Source organism: Phyllostomus discolor, chromosome 4, assembly GCF_004126475.2.
Source record: "Phyllostomus discolor isolate MPI-MPIP mPhyDis1 chromosome 4, mPhyDis1.pri.v3, whole genome shotgun sequence".
Classification (NCBI taxonomy): domain Eukaryota; kingdom Metazoa; phylum Chordata; class Mammalia; order Chiroptera; family Phyllostomidae; genus Phyllostomus; species Phyllostomus discolor.
The window spans coordinates 71824818-71845172 of NC_040906.2; the positions used below are offsets into that span (position 1 = coordinate 71824818).

Consider the following 20355-nt stretch of genomic DNA (forward strand, 5'->3'; position numbering starts at 1 on the left):
GCTGTCTTTTTAAAGCAAAACAAACAAACACTTTCTTCCCTAAAATATATCTAAGTATTTTAAGATCTTACTACAGTATAAATGTTTAAACTCAAATGGCTGTCATGGTAGAGTTACCTAAGCATGCTGATGGAGAAGGGTGTGTCTATTCAGTGGTAAACACAACTGGAGAACATAATTTCTTTGGCCTTAGTGTTCAGATTGTAGGAATTTGGCCTCTTTACGTTTTCCACACAAGCTGAAGAGTCTCATTAGAAATAATGTACTATTAAGGTTTTTAGGGAAAATTCTAAGATTTTGCATTCACATGGATAATTTCTAGAAATTCTTAAGTTTCTAAGGCAATGCTATTTTCAGTTTTTCCCCCAAATATTTAAATTTAACATCTGCTAATTAATTCACTGGGGTTGTAGGATATCATATTTACATTTACATAAATTCACCTGTAAGCATGTCAAACAAAAAATTATTTAAATAGTGGTAAGGATTCCGTTCTTTATTCTGAAATGAACATATGCTCTTGTAATTGCCCTTGCAAGAAAATGCAATACTTTGAGTTCAGGGCTTTTCAAAGAAAATGTGTCTACATGTTCCTTCACCTTACTCATTGACTATAGTTCTCAGGTCTTAACTTGTGGGTCCCATGTATGATACCCTCCTCCTTCCACAAAAAACAATGTTATTTGTTGATTCAAGTCTTTGTTGCCTTTATACTATATATAAATCCATGTAAACACATTAGCTCTGATTCACAAAGTTAATTCCTCCTATTTAGCATGTGCTTAGAGAAAGTAGACTATTGTTGGCCAGTATAATTTTTAAGATGTAGTTATAAAATGAATCAGTGCTAATAAAATGATGTAGTGCATTTCAAAAGCAGAAAGGAATTCTGGATTATTTGCTAATTGTGTGTTTTCTTTCAGTAGCCTATATAATTCATAAGTGAATGTATATTTTTAGACATGTGTTTTAAAGAATCCCTCCCAATATTATTTCCTTTTTTAAAAAAAATTAATTAATTTATTTTTAGAGAGAGGGTAAGGGACAGAGAAAGAGAAAGAAACAACGATATGTGGTCGCCTCTCGCATGCCCACCAAAGGGGACCTGGCCTGCAACCCAGGCATGTGCCCTAACTGGAACTTGAGCCAGTGATGCTTTGGTTCACAGGCCCATGCTCAATCCACTGAGCTATACCAGCCAGGGCCCATTATTTCTTTTTATTTTTTATATTACACTAATAACAAAATTGATAAGTTCTCAGTTACATGGGATATATTCCATGATTAATAATCATAAAATACTGTAGTAACTTATAAATGTCTTTTCCCCTGATGATTTCATGTTATAAACAGGATTTTTCTCACTGAGCATGTTTACTTATTTTGTGACTGACGAAACATATTCTTAAAAACAGCTCTGGGCATATTCATTATTCATTATTGTCAAGATTCTAATTGGTACAAAGTACAGTCATGTGCTGTATAATATTTCAGTCAACAACAGACCACATATATTACAGAGGTCACATAAGATTGTATAGGATCCAGAAAATTCACATCACCTAGCAACATCCTTGCCATCGTGATGTCAAAGTATAACACATTATTCAGGTCTTAGCGGTGATGCTTACATAAGCAAACCTACTTGCATTGTCACTTCTATAAGAGGATAGCACATACAATTATTACAGTACATAATACTTGATAATGATAATGAATAATTATGTTACTGGTTTATTTACTGTACTATATTTTAAGTATTATTTCAGAATGTACTCTTCCTACTTAATTAAAAATAGTTTGCTATAAAATGGTATGTTGCATTACTCCCGCAGCAGCCCATACATATATCTCCTATTTACTACTTCTTTTTACTGCATCATTTTCTCTTTTCCTTGAATTAATTCGTATTTTGTTGCTCATGGCCCCCAGCATGCAAACACTGCTAATGCCAGTAAGAGGCAATTTTGAGTGATTGACCTGGAAACAACATTAAAAGTGATAAAGGACTACAAAAGTGGAAAATGAGGTACGGTTAATGCTCGCCAGTCTGATATGTCCCATTCCATCATAGCTACCATCTTGAAGAACAAGAACAAAGCTATGGAAGCTAGTAAAGTGTCTCCTTCATTGGAGGCAACAAGACCAACATAAATTCATGAAGGACCTCCATCACACATGGAGAAACTTTAAGACCAGACTTAGAAAAGTATCCGTCTTAGCCCCAAAACAATTATGGCCAAAGAAAAAAGTTTGTTTTAGTGTTGAAAGAAAAGACTGAACCCCACTCAATGTTGAATTTACTGCTAACTCTGGATAGTTTAAATAAGTCAAGAATTGTTATTCATTAGATAACGTGAAAGTGAGTGGTGAGCACTGATGTGAAGACAGCTAAAGAATTTTTATAAACTCTGCATAAATTGATTGTGGAAGAAAATTAGTTACCAGAGCAAATGTTCAATATGGATGTTACATCTCTATTCTGGAAAGAGATGCCTTAAAGGACTTCTATGTTTAAGGAGGCCAAGTCACTTCTGGCAAGATGGAGGCATAGGTGATGCACTGTACCTCCACGCACATCCAAGATTGGAACAACAACAATTTAGAGGTAGGATAGCACCCAGAACTGACAGAGAATTTATCTGAATGGAAGTCAGACAGCCAAGAAGTTGAAATAGACCCCTTTATCCAGACTAGTAGGAGGGGCGGAGACAAACAGCCGGGCTCAGGGTGCGTTGCAGCTCGGAGAACAGGGAGAATTGGGTGCATTAGGCAACTGGGAGCACATAAGGCATCTGGGGTGCACAAGATCGCATTGGGTGGACCCTGAGTACGCAAGCGGCAGCTGGCAGCCCCAATGAGGCGGCGATTGTGGACCAGGGCAGAGCGAGCAACCAAGGATCCCAGGGAAGGGACTGAGGTCCCATGGAGAACAGAGCTACCACCGTTGCTCCTTCTCAACCCTGCCTTCACATACAATGTCACAATCTAGCAACTGGGGTGCCCAACCCTGGTGAACACCTAAGGCTCCGCCCCTCACCGTAGCAGGAGCGACCAGACCAAAAGGGGGGGGGGGGCTCAAACAGAAAAACAAATCAGTGCCCCAGAACTCATCCTTTTGAGCAGCCAAGAGATAGCTAACCTATCAGATGCCCAGTTCAAAACACTGGTGATCAGGAAGCTCACAGAATTGGTAGGTTTTGGTCACAAATTGGATGAAAAATGCAGGTTACCATAAAAGAAATGAGGGAAAATGCACAGGGAACTAATAGTGGTGGGAAGGAAACTGGGACTCAAAACAATAAAGTGGACCACAAGGAAGAAAGAAACAACCAAACAGGAAAGAAGGGAGAAATAAGAATTCAAAAAAACGAGGAGAATCTTAGTAACCTCCAGGACATCTTTAAACATTCCAACATCCGAATTATAGGGGTACCAGAAGAGGAAGAGGTAGAGCAACAGATTGAAAAATGTATTTGAACAAAGAATAAAGGAGAACTTCTCCATTCTGGCAAAGGAAATAGACTTCCAGGAAGTCCAGGAAACTCAGAGTGCCAAAGAAGTTGGACCCAAGGAGGAACACACCAAGGCACATCATAATTACATTAGCCAAAGTAAAAATGGAGAGAATCCTAGAAGCAGCAAAAGATAAGGGGACAGTCACCTACAAAGGAGTTCCCATCAGACTGTCAGCTGATTTCTCAAAAGAGACCTTACAGGCAAGAAGGGGCTGGGGAGAAGTATTCCAAGTCATGAAAGACAAGGACCTATATCCCAGACTACTCTGTCCAGCAAAGCTTTCATTTAGAATGGAAGGGCAGATCAAGTGCTTCTCAGATAAGGTCAAGTTAAAGGAGTTCATCATCACCAAGCCCTTATTCTATGAAATGTTAAAGGGACTTATCTAAGAAAAGAAGACTAAAAATACAAACAAACATGTATAGTAAAATGACAGCAAACTCACAAGTATTAACAACCATACCTAAAGCAAAACCAAAAGAAACTAAGCAAACAACTAGAACAGGAACAGAACCACAGAAATGGAGATCACATGGAGGGTTAGCAACTGGGGAGTGGGAGGAGGAGAGAGGGGGGAAAAGATGCAGAGAATAAGTAGCCTAGATTGTAGGTAGGAAATAGACAGGGAGAGGGTAAGAATAGTATGAGAAATGTAGAAACTGAAGAACTTATAAGTATGACACATGGACATGAACTAAAGTGGGGGGGGGAGTGGGTGGCAGAGGGTGTACAGGGTGGAGGGGAGTGAAAGGGGGAAGTGGGACAACTGTAATAGCATAATCAATAAAATATATTAAAAAGGCCAAGTCAATGCCAGGTTTCAAGACTTTTAAAAGGACAGAGTAACAGTATTGCAGGGTGCCAGTGTTACAGGCTGCAGATTCAAACCATCCCCACTTTTTATTATTATTATTATTATTATGCTTAATTTTTTTATTTAGCTGAGGTACTTGGTACTTTTTCTCAAACACTTTAACCCACTAATTCCATTTTTGGTTTTTTGCTTTAAAGTAGTAATAGGAAAAATAAAAACATATATGTATAAATATATTGTGTGTGAGTATATGTGTAATGATATATGTACATCTGTGTATGTATAAATATACCTAGATTTTCCTGCTTTTTTTAACTGACAACTACTGTGAAGCAGTTTGTAGAGGATCCATTTTGCAAAATCTGTGTGCGCATTCATATTAGTAGTTAATTGTTTGCATCCTGTTTCGGAATTTCACCAAATAAAAGTTGTAGGAATTGCTGAACTTTGAATATTAAGATTATTTTTATAAAATATCCTAATCTGCCCTGGCTGGCGTAGCTCAGTGGATTGAGCGCGGGCTGTGAACCAAAGCATCACAGGTTCGATTCCCAGTCAGGGCACATGCCTGGGTTGCAGGCCAAGGCCCCCAGCAACTGCACATTGATGTTTCTTTCTCTTTCTCCCTCCCTTCCCTCTCTAAAAATAAATAAATAAAGTCTTTTTTAAAAAGTCACTTAAAAAACAAAATATCCTAATTTGCCCTGGCTGGTGTGACTCAGTGGATTGAGTGCTGGCCTGTGAATCACAGGGTCGCTGGTTTGATTCCCAGTCAGGGCACACACCTGGGTTGTGGGCCAAGTCCCCAGTTGGTGCAAGAGAGGCAACCACACATTGATGTTTCTCTCCCTCTCTCTCTCCCTCCCTTTCTCTAAAAATAAAGGGAGGGAGGGAGGGAAGAAATTTACGGGGAACAAAAGATCTTTGTCTCTTCGTATGGCTTTGAGTTACTGACTATAGCCTTTTTAGTTCACCTGCAGAACTCCCTTAAGCTTTTCTTGTATGGCAGGTCTCTAGTGGTAATGAACCCATTCAGATTCTGTTAATCTGGGAGTGTCTGTAATATCTCCCTTGCTGTGGAAGGACAGTTTTGTTGGATATACACTCCTTGGTTGACAGTGGTTTTTTTTTCCTTTTGACACTTGAAAAATATTTGCCTACTTATTTCTTCAAAATTTTTTGATGAGGTATCTGATGACAGCCTTATTGAGGATCCTCTATATGTTTAGAGTTGTTTCTTTTCTGTATCTTTAAAGTTTCCATGTTTGGCTTTTAAAAGTTTGATTGTAATATGTCTTTGTGTAGGTCTCTTTGAGTTCGTCTTGTAGTTCATTAAGCTTCTTGGATGTTTATATTTATGGCTTAGATCAAGTTTGGGAAGTTTTCAGCTACTGTTTCTTTAGATATTTTATCTGCCCTTTTCTCTCTTTTTCTGAGACTCCCAACCATACATATATATTGATCTATTTTATGGTGTCATACAGTTTTCTAGGCTCTATTCACTTTTCATTTTTCTTTCTGTTCCTCAGACTTGATAATTTCCATTTTCCTGTGTCTTCATGTTGGCTGATTCTTCTGCTTGCTCAAATCTGCCTTTTAATTATTCTAGTAAATTTTTCACTTCAGTTGTATTTTTCAACTCCAAAGTTACTTTTTTGTTTCTTAAGGTTTCAATTTCTTTAATGATACATTCATTTTGTCCAAATTTTTACTTTTGGCACATTTTCCTTTAGTTCTTGGGCATCTTTAAGACAGTTGGTTTAGTCTCTGTCAGGTAAACCTGCCATCAGGTCTTTTTAAAGGACAGCTTCTGTTCATTTATATATTTCCTTTGAGCTCAACATTCCTGTTCTTTGTATGACTTGATACATTTATTTGAAACCTCGATATTGAATCTAATAATTTGATATCTCTGAAAAGCCGATTTCCCTGTTCCATGGGGCTTTGCCGTTTCTTTGTTATTTTGCAAGCTTCTAATATAGTCTAGAATTCCAATACATTGGACAGATTCTGCCGTTAAAGTTGCTTCTTAGGTGTACAGACAGATTTTTGGTGCTATTATTCTGCCATTTTCCCATACCTGTATAGGACACCAGTTTTTAAGTACTTTTGCTTGTTTTAATTAGATATTGCAAGGACAGAGATTCACTTAATTTTGCTCCATGATCCTCATTCACATGACTCTTTAATGGCTTTGCAAATTTTTGTGATACGAGAACACAGAACAAAGTAGGAGGGATCTCAATAGCTGATATCAAACTGTACTACAAGGCCACTGTAATCAAAACAGGCTAGTACTGGCATAAGAACAAACACAAAGATCAATGGAACAGAATAGAGTGCCCGTTCTGAAATAAAACCGATGATAATAGAAATAACTGATGTCTCAATGGTCAATTAATACTCGACAAAGTGGGTAGGAACATAAAATGGAATAAAAATAGCCTCTTCAACTGATGGTGTTAGAAGAACTGGATAGGTACATGCAAAAAATTGAAACTATGCCACTGACTTATACCATAACACCAGAATAAATTCAAAATGGATAAAAGACTTAAACATAAGTTGTGACACAATAAAAGGTCTAGAGGAGAAAATAGACAGTAAAATTTCAGATATCCCCCATAGCAGTATTTTCACTGATACATCCTTGAGAGCAAGGAAAATAAAGGAAAGAATAAACAGCTGGACTACTTCAGATTAAAAAATCTTTTGTTCAGCTAAAGAAAACATCATTAAAGTGAAAAGGAAAACATATTTGCCAACCATACCTAGGACAAGGTCTTGATCCCCCAAATATTTGAAGAACTCAAAGGACTCAACACCAGGAAGAAAGACCGTCTAATCTAAAAATGGGCAAAGGCTACGAACAGACACTTCTCCAAGGAGAACACACAGAGAGCCCAGAGACATATGAAAGGAGGCTCAGCATCACTAACCATCACAGAGGTGCAAATTGAAACCACAATGAGATACCACCTCACACCAGTCAGAATGGCCATTATTAATAAATCAACAAACAAGTGCTGGGGAGGATGTGGAAAAAAGGGAACACTAATGCACTGTTGGTGAGAACACAGACTGGTACAGCCACTGTGAAAAACAGTATGGGATTTCCTCAAAAAACTAAAGATGGAACTGCCTTTTGACCCAGTGATACCACTGCTGGGATTATAGCCTAAGAATCCTGAAACACCAATTCAAAAGAACCTGTGCAGCCCTGTGTTCATAGCAGGGTTATTTACAATAGTCACGTGCTGGAAATAGCTTAAATGCCCATCAGTAAATGATTGAATCAAAAAACTGGTATTTTTCACAGTAGAATACTAGGCAGCAGAAAGAAAGTAGGACTCCTACCTTTCATGACAGCATGGATGGAACTGGAGAGCATTATGCTAAGTGAAATAATCCAGGTGGTGAAAGACAAATACAATATGATCTCACCTATAAAAGGAACCTAAAGAACAAAAACCTAATGAGCAAAATAGAACCAGAGGCATGGAAATAAGGAACAGAGTGACAGCGACCAGAGGAGAGGTGTAGGGAGCTAAGGGGGGAAAGAAGGGGAAGAATGTAGTCAAGGAACTGGTATAAGTGACCCATGGACCTGGACAACAGAGTGAGGATTGATTGAGGGAGGTGGTGGGGGGAGGGGGAGAGGCAGGGAAGAGCAATGTGGGAAAATTCAACTGTAATAGAACCACAATAAAAATAAAAGTTATGTGATAAACATGTATTTCTGATGAGAAAAAATATTTATGATCTTAAAAATACAGCTGTCTATAAAAAGCAGAAATTACACCAATACATATTTGAAAAAAAGTAGATTGTCAGCCTTGAACATCTGGGATAATAATAGTTTTCTTTCAAAAGGCATCCATATATTCTTTTTATCCCCTAAACAAAAGCCCAGTGATAATTGAGATTTTTTTTTTATGATGTTTGCAGGTGTTTTTCCATGCCATTTGCAACAAAACGAACATTGCAGAAGTGGTGTCACTAATAGCTGCTGCTTATAAGTAAGTTATGTGATCTTGGGCAAGTTATTTAAAATCTTTGTGCCTATTTTCCATTCTTAATAGAAAGTGTTGTCTAGGGTCCTTTTCTTTCCTAAAACCATGAGTTTATCCTTTGTTTTGTACTCATATAGCCTTTTCTGCTTTTATATTCAGCTGTCTTGTTCCAGTCAGATTTTAAGCTTCTTGAGAGACCAACTTTTATATTTCATCTTTTGCATGGTGCTTGGTATTGGGTCTTGTAATAAATGCTTGCCAAATACTTTTAGATTGGGTTGATTGAGAATCTTTGCCATCAACTTGGAGCTACTTAATTTTCTCACTAACTATAATACAGGGAGGCATTTATGCAGAATATTTATTTAATCCTTTTCATATTGCTTTCATTTTTTTGTCAGTTGAAATGTCATTTTCAGTAACAATTTGTGTTTTCATGTAGGAAAAATGTTTCTTTAAGCAGTGTTTGAAACTGAAGCCATAAACTTCTTTATCTGTGTGTCACCCATGTACATATAGAAATGCACACCTACATATGGATATGGAAAAATGTGCCAAATATGTATTTGTAGCATCTTGTTAATTTATTGCACCAGAAGAACTTACTGTGAAGTGTTATCACCGCACAACTTACAGTCTTACCAAAGAATTTATATAACACAGTAATATTCAAAATTAGGTTTAGTTTTTGTCATGATATAGATGTTGTGTGCTATTGCTAGTCAGTAAGCTGAGAGCTAAATTTTGTTAATAGGCTAGATATAAAAAAAACAAAAACAAAACTCTAACTTGAGGGACTGTCCCAGGCATCCATCCCCAATGGTTTTGCCTTCATGGTTTAGTGTTCTGTTACTCTGAAAGACAGTATCAGAACCAGCCTAAGATGTAGGCATTAAGGTGGCTGTGCATACTGAGTAGATTTTTGTTTATCATCCCTAGGGTGGGAAAATACTTGACTTCTGGCTGGATATCAAGCTGTATGTGGGAATGAGTTACTAGTTCACTTCTTTTCTCAAAGTTGTTTTAGAAGTTAAGAGACTTCCCTATGTAATAATTTTTATTGTTATTCAAACAGAGTTAATCTAAAATATACTATGTAGAGACAGTGAAGTAGAGGAAGGGGCTGTGAGGGAGGGTTTGTAACTGAAGAAGGCATCATGAGAAAGAAGAGTTATGACTGCTCATGAAATCTCAGGAACATTAAAGGATGTGCTTCATAATTCTTAGGAATTTTCCACATGTAGTTTTGAAAAGCATAGCAGGGGGTGATTATATGATAAATAAGCCATCTCAGTTGATAAGTACAAAGTGCAAATATACACGATTGAGTCTTGAACTTATTCATTTAGTCATTCTGTTTTGATTAACATGTTTTTAAAACTTTAACATCCCAAATACAGTTCATGGTATGTAGTCAATGAATATGTTTCCATATTTCACCTTTTAACATTTCTTCCATTATAAAGGTGTAAATTCTAGGGATTAGAATTTACACCTTTATAATGTGTTAGAGGAAATGAAGACCAGCTGTTCTGAGCAGGTGACATATATATTTATAATTCTGTCATTTCTGTCCTTTGTCAGTGGAAGAACAAGTTTTATATGGCTAGTACCTTTTTGATTTATATTATAGATGTACTCTGGAATTGGTGCAGTGAGAATCTTCTCTACCATATATATGTAGCCACTTTTATTTATGTGTCAGAACTGAAAACAATGACCTAAGACAGTAGAAAAGTAAGAGCTACATTGCCACTCACTTATTTGAGCCAATAATGTAGACAGTGGTTCCTAGATCTGGTGGTACAGTAGAGTCAGTTAGGAAGCATTGTCAAGATTCCCAGATTTATGACTGAGACCCAGAAATCATGTTTTAAAAGTTTTACGAAGTTATTATGATATTTGGAAAACTGATATAAAGTAAATATTTAATTGATTCTTTGTGTATGGTTCTAGTTATATGTTAATGGTACCCTTTGTCCAAAATTTCATGAGTGCACGTATATTTTCCTTTGCCTTTTAAAAGTAAAAAGTGATAATTTGTGAGTTTGTACTCTTGTTTTATGGAGAAGAATGCTTTCATTGGACATTCCACATTAAAGGTATCTTGCTAGGTGTACTGAGATGTAAGAAATTTTAAATAGTGTAATCCCCTGGCTGGCGTAGCTCAGTGGATTGAGTGCGGGCTGCGAACCAAAGCATCGCAGGTTCAATTCCCAGTCAGAGCACATGCCTGGGTTGTAGGCCACAGCCCCCAACAACTGCACATTGATGTTTCTCTCTCTCTCTTTTCCTCTCTCTCTCTCTTTCTCTCCCTTCCTTCTCTAGAAATAAATAAATAAAATCTTAAAAAAAAATAGTGTAATCCCATGTAGATGAATTGGCCATAAACTAACTGCTTACAAGTTGACTCTACTACACTACATAGGCCCTAAGAATGTTGTATTATAATTAGAGAGGTGAGAAGAATTACTAGAATTCAGAGAAATTTTAAAATCCTGATCAGGTGGCTCAGTTAGTTGGAACGTTGTCTCATACAACAAGAGGTTGTGGGTTCGATCCCCAGTCATGGCACATAACATAGGTTGGGGGTTTCGTCCTGAGTGGGAACACGTGCATGGGAATTGGGTTGGGGGCACAGTTGATATTTCTCACATCAATGTTTCTCCCCTTCTCTCCCTTTCCTCACCCCCAGTCCTGTTCTCTCTAAAAAGCAATAAGCATATACTTGGGTGAAGTTTAAAAAAAAATAAAGTTGCCAGTAGCTTTGACTTTTTCTCTATTGATAGCTTCTAGATGAAAATAAAATGTCTGGGTAGCTTAAGTAGGAAGTTTTGGGTGTAGTGCTTTAGGTATGGACATTTAAGAACATCTAGAGGAAAGACCATTAATGAAAAACAAATCCATTGTTTTGTGAATGGTGTATTTTACTTGCATGTTGTATGAATGAATATACTGGCTTGGATAGTTTTATGTGAGTATATTTACATATGGGTAGAATTCCCTTGTTTATTTTTAGTTATCTGGTTAAGAGTTTTTAGTGTCTTCACATTTCAAGTAATTTTTTAAAAGAAAATAAACTAGTCACTGCCTTATTTGTGTTCTGAACTATTTGGTTTGCTGGTAATATATAGAGAAAAGGTCATATAATTCAGTCAACTTTAACTCGTTCATAAGTACATTAAATAAATGAAGGTAGTAATTTAGTTGGTTAAATGTGTATTCACCAAGACCAGCACATAGAAACAATGAATGGTGTGTTTCTTGTTTTGTTAATTAATTTATTTTTAATGCTCTTAACAGAATATCTGCAGTGATTTACCTGGATTTTCAGTGCAGTCATCTCATTCAGAGCAGTGTTTGAAGCAACTAGCCTTTGCCAAAGGAAAGTACCTTCCTTTTGTGGATCTTAGCAGTAATTTTCTCCATTCTGTTTTTTCACTGCAGCTGTAAGGGTCTCATATGTGACACTGACTGCTCAAGAGATCAGTGTCTAGAGGAAGTGGGCAAATTAATGCCAACCTAAGTTGCTCAGGTTTTGTTTGTTTGCTTATCCTCACCTGAGGACATGCTCTCACTGATTTTAGACAGATGGGAAGAGAGGGAGAGAAACATCAATCAGGCAACCACACATGCCCTGACCAGGGACCAAGTCCACCACCTAGGCATGTGCCCTGAGTGGGGATCAAAGTCACTACCTTTCACTTTACAAGAGGACATTTCAACCTACTGAGCCACACCAGCCAGGGCACAATTGCTCAGGTTTTATAAAAAGGATCCCATTGGCATTTACCAAGCACTCTACATGCATGCTCTGTGACACTAATCCAGTTTTCTTCCAGCTCTGAAATTCATCAGAATAATAACTTATAGTGATGATTTTTTTTTAAGGAGGTTTCTAACCTTAAAGATTCAGGTATGTTGCCTTGGGATTTTTTGTTCTTTAATGAGCATTCCTACTTTTTGCTCGTGTCTTCTGATATAGTGCTTGTAGTATTGCCCACTTGTTTGGCATCACAGTAACTGAAATAGTCTGTCCAACAGTGCTACAGCATTAGTGCTTAGTCAATTCCTCCTTCATCTTGTAGTTGAGACTGTGAAACTGTAAACTTCAGTTAGCTTCATTAATTAGTTGGCTTCATCAGAGGAAATTATCTATCCTCATCTCTTGAATCAAGCACATCTTTTTGGCTTTCTTACATTAGAAGCCTTTTTTGATACCAGTCTTACACTGGTATTCACTTGATAACTTTTTTAAAGTTTTTTTTTGGTACTAATTTATACTTTTAATATTTTTACTCTAAGCATTTTAATTTTTCCCAAGGAATATTGATGAATCAAACACTATTATAAAAACATTGTCTTCTATGTTCAAATATACATATAGAAACAATTTAAAAATTCACTGCACGAAATAAAGCATTTTTCAAAAAAAAAACTTTTTTTAGTTAGGGGATAACATATAAAACATCCAGGTAAATCTTTATTTCTGTAATTTTACTCTTTTGTTTAAAGAATTTAACGAATATCTAGGCAATCAGAAAACAAATCTGAGCAGATTTGAGAGCTATATATTTTTTAGCATAGCCTCAGAAGGCTCTCTGAATTATGATGATGGGACAAAAACTTTTGTTATGGGTTGCCCAGAAAGTTTGTTTAGTTTTTTCCATAAGATGGCTCTAATAGCACTTACTTGTCTTTAACTTCATTTGAAACAATTTTGTTAGATTGTATTGTGACAGCTGTCATATCAGTGTGCATTAAAAAAGATCAAAATTGGTGAATTTTTCTTTAACCATTTTCATATTGGAAAATGAAGAAAATAGGTGACTTTTCAGCATATTTGCTTTATTATTTCAAGAATGCTAAAAACAGAGAAAGATTTGTCAGTGTACAGAGAAGGTGCTGTGACTAATCAAAAATGTCAGAAGTGGTTCGTGAAGTTTCATGCTAGGGATTTCTTGGTGGATGATCCTCCATGGTCGGGTAGACCAGTTGAAGTTTATAGCAATCAAATGGAGACATTAATTGGGAACAATCAATGATATCCCATGTGGAAGATAGCTGATGTACCCAAAATATCCAAATCAATAAAGTTGGTGAAAATGAAAAGTATGTCTTTTATTTCACAGATGAAACCATATGGACTTTTAAGCAACTCACTACTTTTGCCAGTAATGGGGAAAGAGAAGCTCTTCTGCCATATTTTCCCCCTTGTGGTTTATGATCCGTAATTTTCTGTTGATGTATGATTTTGTTATGATCTGTTATTTTTCTAATAATAGGAAGGCTTCTAGGGCTTCCAAGCTTATTTGCTCATATGCCACAAAGGGTCTTAGCCTCCTGATCTTTCTCCTGTGCCAAATTCTCCTGTTTTCCCCTCATGATCCTTGGGCACTTTTTACCTTGGTAAAGCTTAGCTCCATTTGAAGAGACATGGTCTGTACTCATGGATTTCTTTATTGTCTATGATCTCTTACCGGTTTTATCAGCTTTGATGTGGAATGCACAATAATCAAGTCAGTTTTCTCAGTAGCTCACAAAGGGTAGTTCTGTGACTAGCATCTGGAGCATCATCTGGGAGCTTATCAGAAATGTAAATTCTTAAGCTCTACCCCAGACTTACTAAATCAGAAACTTTTGGAATGGGCCAAGCAATCATAATCACTTCCAGTTGTTGAACGCCTTCTTGCCATTAGTGATTTGAGGTCTTCTGGATCCATGTAACTCTATACAGATTGGTGTACCCATAATTTCTTTTTATTATTATTTTAAAAACTTTTATTGTTTGTACAAATAACCCAATTAAAAAATGGGCAAAGGACCTGAATACAGGCTTCTCTAAGGAGGAGATACAGATAGACCGTAGATATGAAAAAATGTTCAACATTACTAGCCATCAGAGAGATGTAAATTAAAACCACAATGAGATACCACCTCATCAGAATGTCTATCATTAATAAATCAACAAACAAGTGGTGGCAAGGATGTAGAGAAAAGGGAATCCTATTGAACTGTTGGTGAGAATGAAGACTGGTACAACCACTGTGGAAAACAGTATGGAATTTCCTCAAAAAACTGAAAATAGGACTACTTTTTGACCCAGTGATTCCACTGCTGGGAATATATCTTGAGAATTCTGAAACACCAAATTCAAAAAAACGTATGCTATCTATGTTCATAGCTGTGCTATTTACAATAGCCAAGTGTTAGAAACAGCCTAGTGCCCATAAGTAAATAAGTGGATTAAAAAAAAGTGGTACATTTACATAATGGAATACTATGAAGCAGGAAAAAGGAATTCCTACCTTTTATGACAGCATAGATGGAACTGGAGGCTATTATGGTAAGCCAGTTGGGAAAGACAAACACTGTATAATCACATTTATAAGTGAAATCTAATGAACAAAATAAAATAACAAGCAAAATAGAGCCGGAGACATGGAAACATGGAGCAGACTGACAGCTGTAAGAGAAGGAGGGTAGAGGGTATAATGGTGGAGGGAAGGGGAAGGGATTAGTCAAAGAACATGTGCATGAATGACTCATGAACATGGATAATGTAACAGGGATTGACTAAGGGAGTGAGAAGTGGGCTGAGCAGAGGGGGGCAAAGGGGAAAAATTGGGACAACTGTAATAGAATAAACAATAAAAACTATTATTTTATTTTGAGGGAAACTCAGAATGTATACTATTGAAGTCCACCCTCATAGCTTTGCAGGGAAGTTGAAGGTGCACTTGATACTTAATTGCACTATCAAGGAAGTACTGTCAAATTTTTTAGAACTGAAGTCTCATTCTGTGCTTTGCCCCTCATCCTCAACCTCCCCACCTCAGTCTCAAAATGTCCCTCTTCATTCTTCTCTCCAGTGTAATATGATAATTTATAAACAGTAGTTTGTATCACAGTGCTTGGCATTTGACAGCATGGCTTATCAGGTAAACCATTTAATCCCCACAACTACTCTATTAATTATATAATACTTTTGTCTCAGATTTTAGTGAGGAGAAAACAAGGGTTTAGGAAAGTTAATTTTCAAAGGTCACACCACAGAACCAAGAACTCAAGTGTCGGCCCAGCTGAAGACAAAACTCTTTTGGACACTTGATAATATTACCATCAGTCTTACATTTCTAGTTCTGCTTCTTGGTTTTGTCTGAATTTGTATTTATATTGAATTTGATATACAAGTTGACTTTTTCTGGACATCTCCTTGTTTATAATTCTGATTTGAATACTGTTCTGAAATAGCTATCTTTTTCATCACTTGTGACTTTCTAAGAAAAAATATAAATTTCTAGAAAATTCAGGTGTCTTCATTTTTACTTTCTTTGCCTTTTCTTTTTCTGACTTAATTTCAAAAGTGTTCAAACCTTTGAACCTTATGTTTTCATATATTTAGTCATAAATTTAAAATCTCTGTTGCCAGATCTGTCAGACATGCTAAAACTGGCATCTAGTAATTGCAACTTTGGAACAAATAGGGAGAGCAATCCAAAACCCTGCAGAATTACTGTATAATCCAAGAAACGGAGAATTACTGGAGTATTTGTGTGTAAATAAGTAAAAGTACAGATTTTTAACTAGTTTTAATCTTCATTAGAATATTTCTCTTAATCACCTGTCTTAATTGAAGGCTGTATAAATAAAATACAGTATATGCTAGCTTAATTCCAGAAAGGAGAATATATTTATTAGTCTTTTTAAAATGCTACTAGTGAGCTATCAGTCTAGGATTATCAAAAGATAGAAACGGTGTTCTTTTTCTAAAAATAGTTGTGACTTTACCTTATTTTGAATTACCAGACTTGCAGCTATATAAGGTTTGAAACTTGATTTAAAAGTTATTCATAAAAATCTTTGTGTACTTTATCTTTTGTTAATCTTGTGACTTCTCAAATAAATTTCTTAAACAAATTACCTATATTTTAACCATTTTGAAATTCTGTTGCTGTGACACTACCATGATCATATTATGCTGCATGTATTTTATTTGAATTATAAAATAAATTATTCTGTATTTCTGTAACTCACTGTTCTTCTGTACCTGACTTTTTTGGGGGTGATGGCATGTAATCATTTGAAAATTTAAAATTTAGCTAGGCACTTGATTTAACCTAGCCTTTCTCCTTTTTTTCCCCAGCTAGTTTACCTCTCTGGGTGGGCGTGCTCCACTGCCTAGCATTTATTCATTTATCAAATAATGTTTTGAAAACCAACTGTGCCAACATTCACTTAGTTGATTTAAATGCAGTGATAGCATAATTTCTTTTCAGAGTATGTGGTCCAGCGGAGCAAACAGGTAAGTTAACACAGATAGTTATGTTACTTTGTGCTAATTAAGTCCTGTGAAAGAAAGGAATATTGCATATATCCTGAAAGTACTTTAGGGACACATAACCCTCAGACTTTTGCCAGAGTTGGATTGTATAGGACTGTCACAGAACATATTCCAGAGGAAATAATGTCTCAGCTTAAGGTCTGAGGTTGGAGTAAAGCAAGTACAGGGAATGGTTAATTGTTTCAGGGAGAGAGAGTATCAAGAGGAGGAGATAGTGTGTTAATTAGGGAAAATAGTCATTCCCTTTAAATGAATTTGGAATTTAGAATTTGGGGGGTCAGGGAAGAAGATGTCATGGATTTCCAGTCAAGAAATGATCTAGAAGTGGAATAGAGGCAACAAGTTGCAGAAGTAGTTTGGGTTGGAGCTTTTAAGGCATTATGATAGACTTATTGTTACTTGAGACGCTGAGATTGATTATTAGGTTTATTCACTGTAGCAGAACATAATTTAGAGAGAAGGATCTATTGGAAATTGATATAGCAAGTATAGAAGCTAAAGAAGTAATATCAGAGTTAATAATTCCTTGGGATTAACTATTTCACTGCTCCTTGTAATAGTATGAATAAGTAATAGTAGCTTCTACCAAATTTTTTACAATGAAATAATGGTAATCACTTAGATTTATATTTGATATCAACATGAATAATCACTTGGTCATGCATAGACATTCAGCTAGTTAAGACTTATGACTAAAGACTAGACACTTTATGTCTAGTCCTACTATTAGAGTAGTAAGCAAAATCATAATATAGAAAGCACAGTAGGAAGGAGTCCCAGGACTCCTGGGACTTATCTGCTGGTATAATTTGAGGAAAAATTCAACCAAGCTTACTCAAATTACCTGTATGCAGATGATAGAGGTTTAGTTGTACTACTAATCACTTTTTTGGTCATTAAGCAGTTTTTTAAAACTGTAATGTTAGAATTGTCTTTTTCTTAAACTGTTTATTTTGAAGTCATCATAATCTCACAGAGGTTGCAAAAATAATATATGGGATCCAGTTAACCTTCACCTAGCTTCTCTTAAGAGTGAGATCTCATACAACTGTAGTGTTGTATTTAAACCAGGAAATTTACATTGGTACACCATTGTTAACTAGACCAGGGGTCCCCAACTCCTAGGTCTCTGACTGGAAGGTCCACAGCTGGCAGCTTGTTAGGCCTGTTAGGAACTGGGCCATGAGCAAAGCTCACCTGAGTTCCTCCTCCTGTCTCCCCACCTCCCCATCCACAGTGACCTAAAGAGCAAAGCTCATCTGAGCACCCACTCCTGTACACCAATCCCCAGCCCCAGGTCTGCCTGTCCCTGGTGCCAAAATGGTTGGAGACTGCTGAACTAGACCACAAACCTTATTCAATTTTTAGTAGTTTTTACTTACATTCATTTTTGTCTTTGTGATTTGACCCTGTGTATAGATTTATATGACTACTACCACAATAAAAATGCAGAATGATCCCATCATTACAAAGAAAAGCCCTCATGCAACCCCTTTATAGACATATGCCCACCCTTCAACCCTGTCCCTGTCTCCTAGTTGCTACAATTCTGTTCATTTCTAAATGTTTTGTTTTAAGAATATGCTATAAATGCAATCATATACAATGTAAGTTTTTGAGATTGGCCCTTTTTTTTGTCTTACTAAGCATAATGCCCTTGAGTTACTGCATATATCAAGTTACTGCACTTTTTTTGTGGGGGGGCCCTCAGTTATGTTCCTCTGTTGTGTGGATGTTTCAGAGTTTCTTTAACCCCACTGGATTAATTGTTTCCAGTTTCTTGGCTATTACAAGATAACTTCTTAGAAACATTTGTATTATAGGCTTTTGTTGGAACACAAGTTTTACTGTGTATGTTGCATGTAGACTGTGTATTTGTTTTTTGTTGTTGTCTTTTTTTTTAAAGAAACTCCTAGAAAAAAATTCCCTGTTTGGTGAAAAGTTTATTTATGTCTTAGTTTTCTAATTAAATTGTTTCTTTATTGTTGAGTTTTGAAGGTTTTTTTAACATGTAAGTTCTTTGTCAAATATGTGGTTTGCAAATATTTTCTCTAAATCTGAAGCTTGTCTTTTCATTTATAAAATTAGAATTGCCTTTTAAATTACTATTTGTTATAGAGATTTGACTGTTAACTTGGAGAGATAAGATGTATTTAAATTAACCATTTGACTAAGACTTAATTTACAGTAAAAATTTATGAAGGTTAGGAACTAAAGGAGTCCATATGTTTCTTTCATGGATGATCCCAAATGAAGAAAAATGCCTGTATTTAATGTCTTACCTAATTTACATTGATGCAAGGAGACAGTTAAGTACCTACCCTATAACCTCAGACATTTTACTTTTCTGAGTAATATTTTCTGAATCCATGAAGTGGGGGTAAGTGGTTTTTAATTCCAGTAATACTGTGAAATAGCTAATATAGCTCAAAATAAATAAGGTATATTGCAAAAGCTATCCCCCACTTTTTAAATATTTAGTCCTCCATCTCATTTAGGAGACAGTTGTTCAAGGATTTGAACCCAGTCTTCTGTAATTTCAGGTGTCAACTTGTAGAGCTTTTTTGAAGTAAAGAGTATTTTAAACCAGAGAATATTACTTCATGTTATTAAAAGGGTTTTTCCCCCACACCAACACTCATTTAAGGTAAAAAAAAAAATTAAAATAAAAGAATAAAATAGAAAGGTAATGTAAAGATTCTCAAGCAAACTGCCCTGTATAGACATAAAAGACTCCTAGAAGGTCTCCTAGGGCAGCTGAGAAAAATACTTTCCTCTTAAGAGAGAAAATTCTTAAGGGACAGACATAATTGAGTACTCTTTTCTGGAGTTTCCAGTTCGGGAGTCTGAAGCTAGATGCCCTCTGGGGTTTTAGGCCGTGGCTACATGTCTCATACATTAAGGGGAAGACAAATTTGCTTGCTGTCTATCTATCAATGGCTTGTTCAGCTGCTAGCATTTCCAAAGAAAGAAAACTGCATTCCAAGGCTGGCGTCTAGCTGTCAGTATGTGAAATTAATAGATACAAATATAAAATACAGGGTTAGGCACAAATAACACCCCTTTTTATTACATAAACATCTTTTATTACAAAATCATAAGCATGTAATTCTGTAACATAACAATATTACACTCAATCGCACCATTTGACATTTTAGGTGAAAAGTTCAAATTGCTGTCCATCTCATACGAGACATTCACGTACCATACCAGCCACACTTGTTGCCATTACTTCTGCCGGACCCTGTATGATATTGTCACTATGGCTGATCTTCCTTTACATTATTGAAATTTGTACCTTTTAAAACAGTTGTGTAAATAAATAACAGTTATATATAACTAAGTACATAACTATATAATAATTATATATAACCAATTATAACTTTAGGTTAAAATCCTGGTCGTAGGACTCAAATGCTGTTGCATTTTGGTCAAGTTACTTAACTTTTTACGTCTTTTAATGTTAAAGAAGCATTGTAATAGTTACTTACTCCATAGGGTTATTTTGAGGATTAAATTATTTAATAAATGCAAAATGCTTGTAACAATTCATGTTATATAAGTAAATACTACTTAAACCATTATTACTTGACTAGTAAAGTACTCAATAGAAAATCAGCACCAAGAAAATTAGATCTTTCAGCCACAGGTGTTTATTAGTGAGT

General features: G+C 36.0%; 1 protein-coding gene across 5 annotated transcripts in view; it reads left to right on the top strand.

Moving 5' to 3' along the window:
• ORC4 (origin recognition complex subunit 4) overlaps positions 1–20355 on the top strand; it is a 71837-nt gene that overhangs the window by 14527 nt on the left and 36955 nt on the right. Inside the window, exon 2 of one of the 5 annotated variants that reach the window (XM_028510518.2) lies at positions 8282–8352. The exons of 2 other annotated variants lie outside the window; for them this stretch is intronic. The gene's annotated coding sequence lies outside the window, so the exon portion shown is untranslated. Of the gene's footprint in view, positions 1–8281; positions 8353–18788; positions 19338–19402; positions 20009–20355 lie in introns of those variants that run through there. 2 more of the 5 variants (XM_036025021.1, XM_036025020.1) reach the window with 2 other exon arrangements.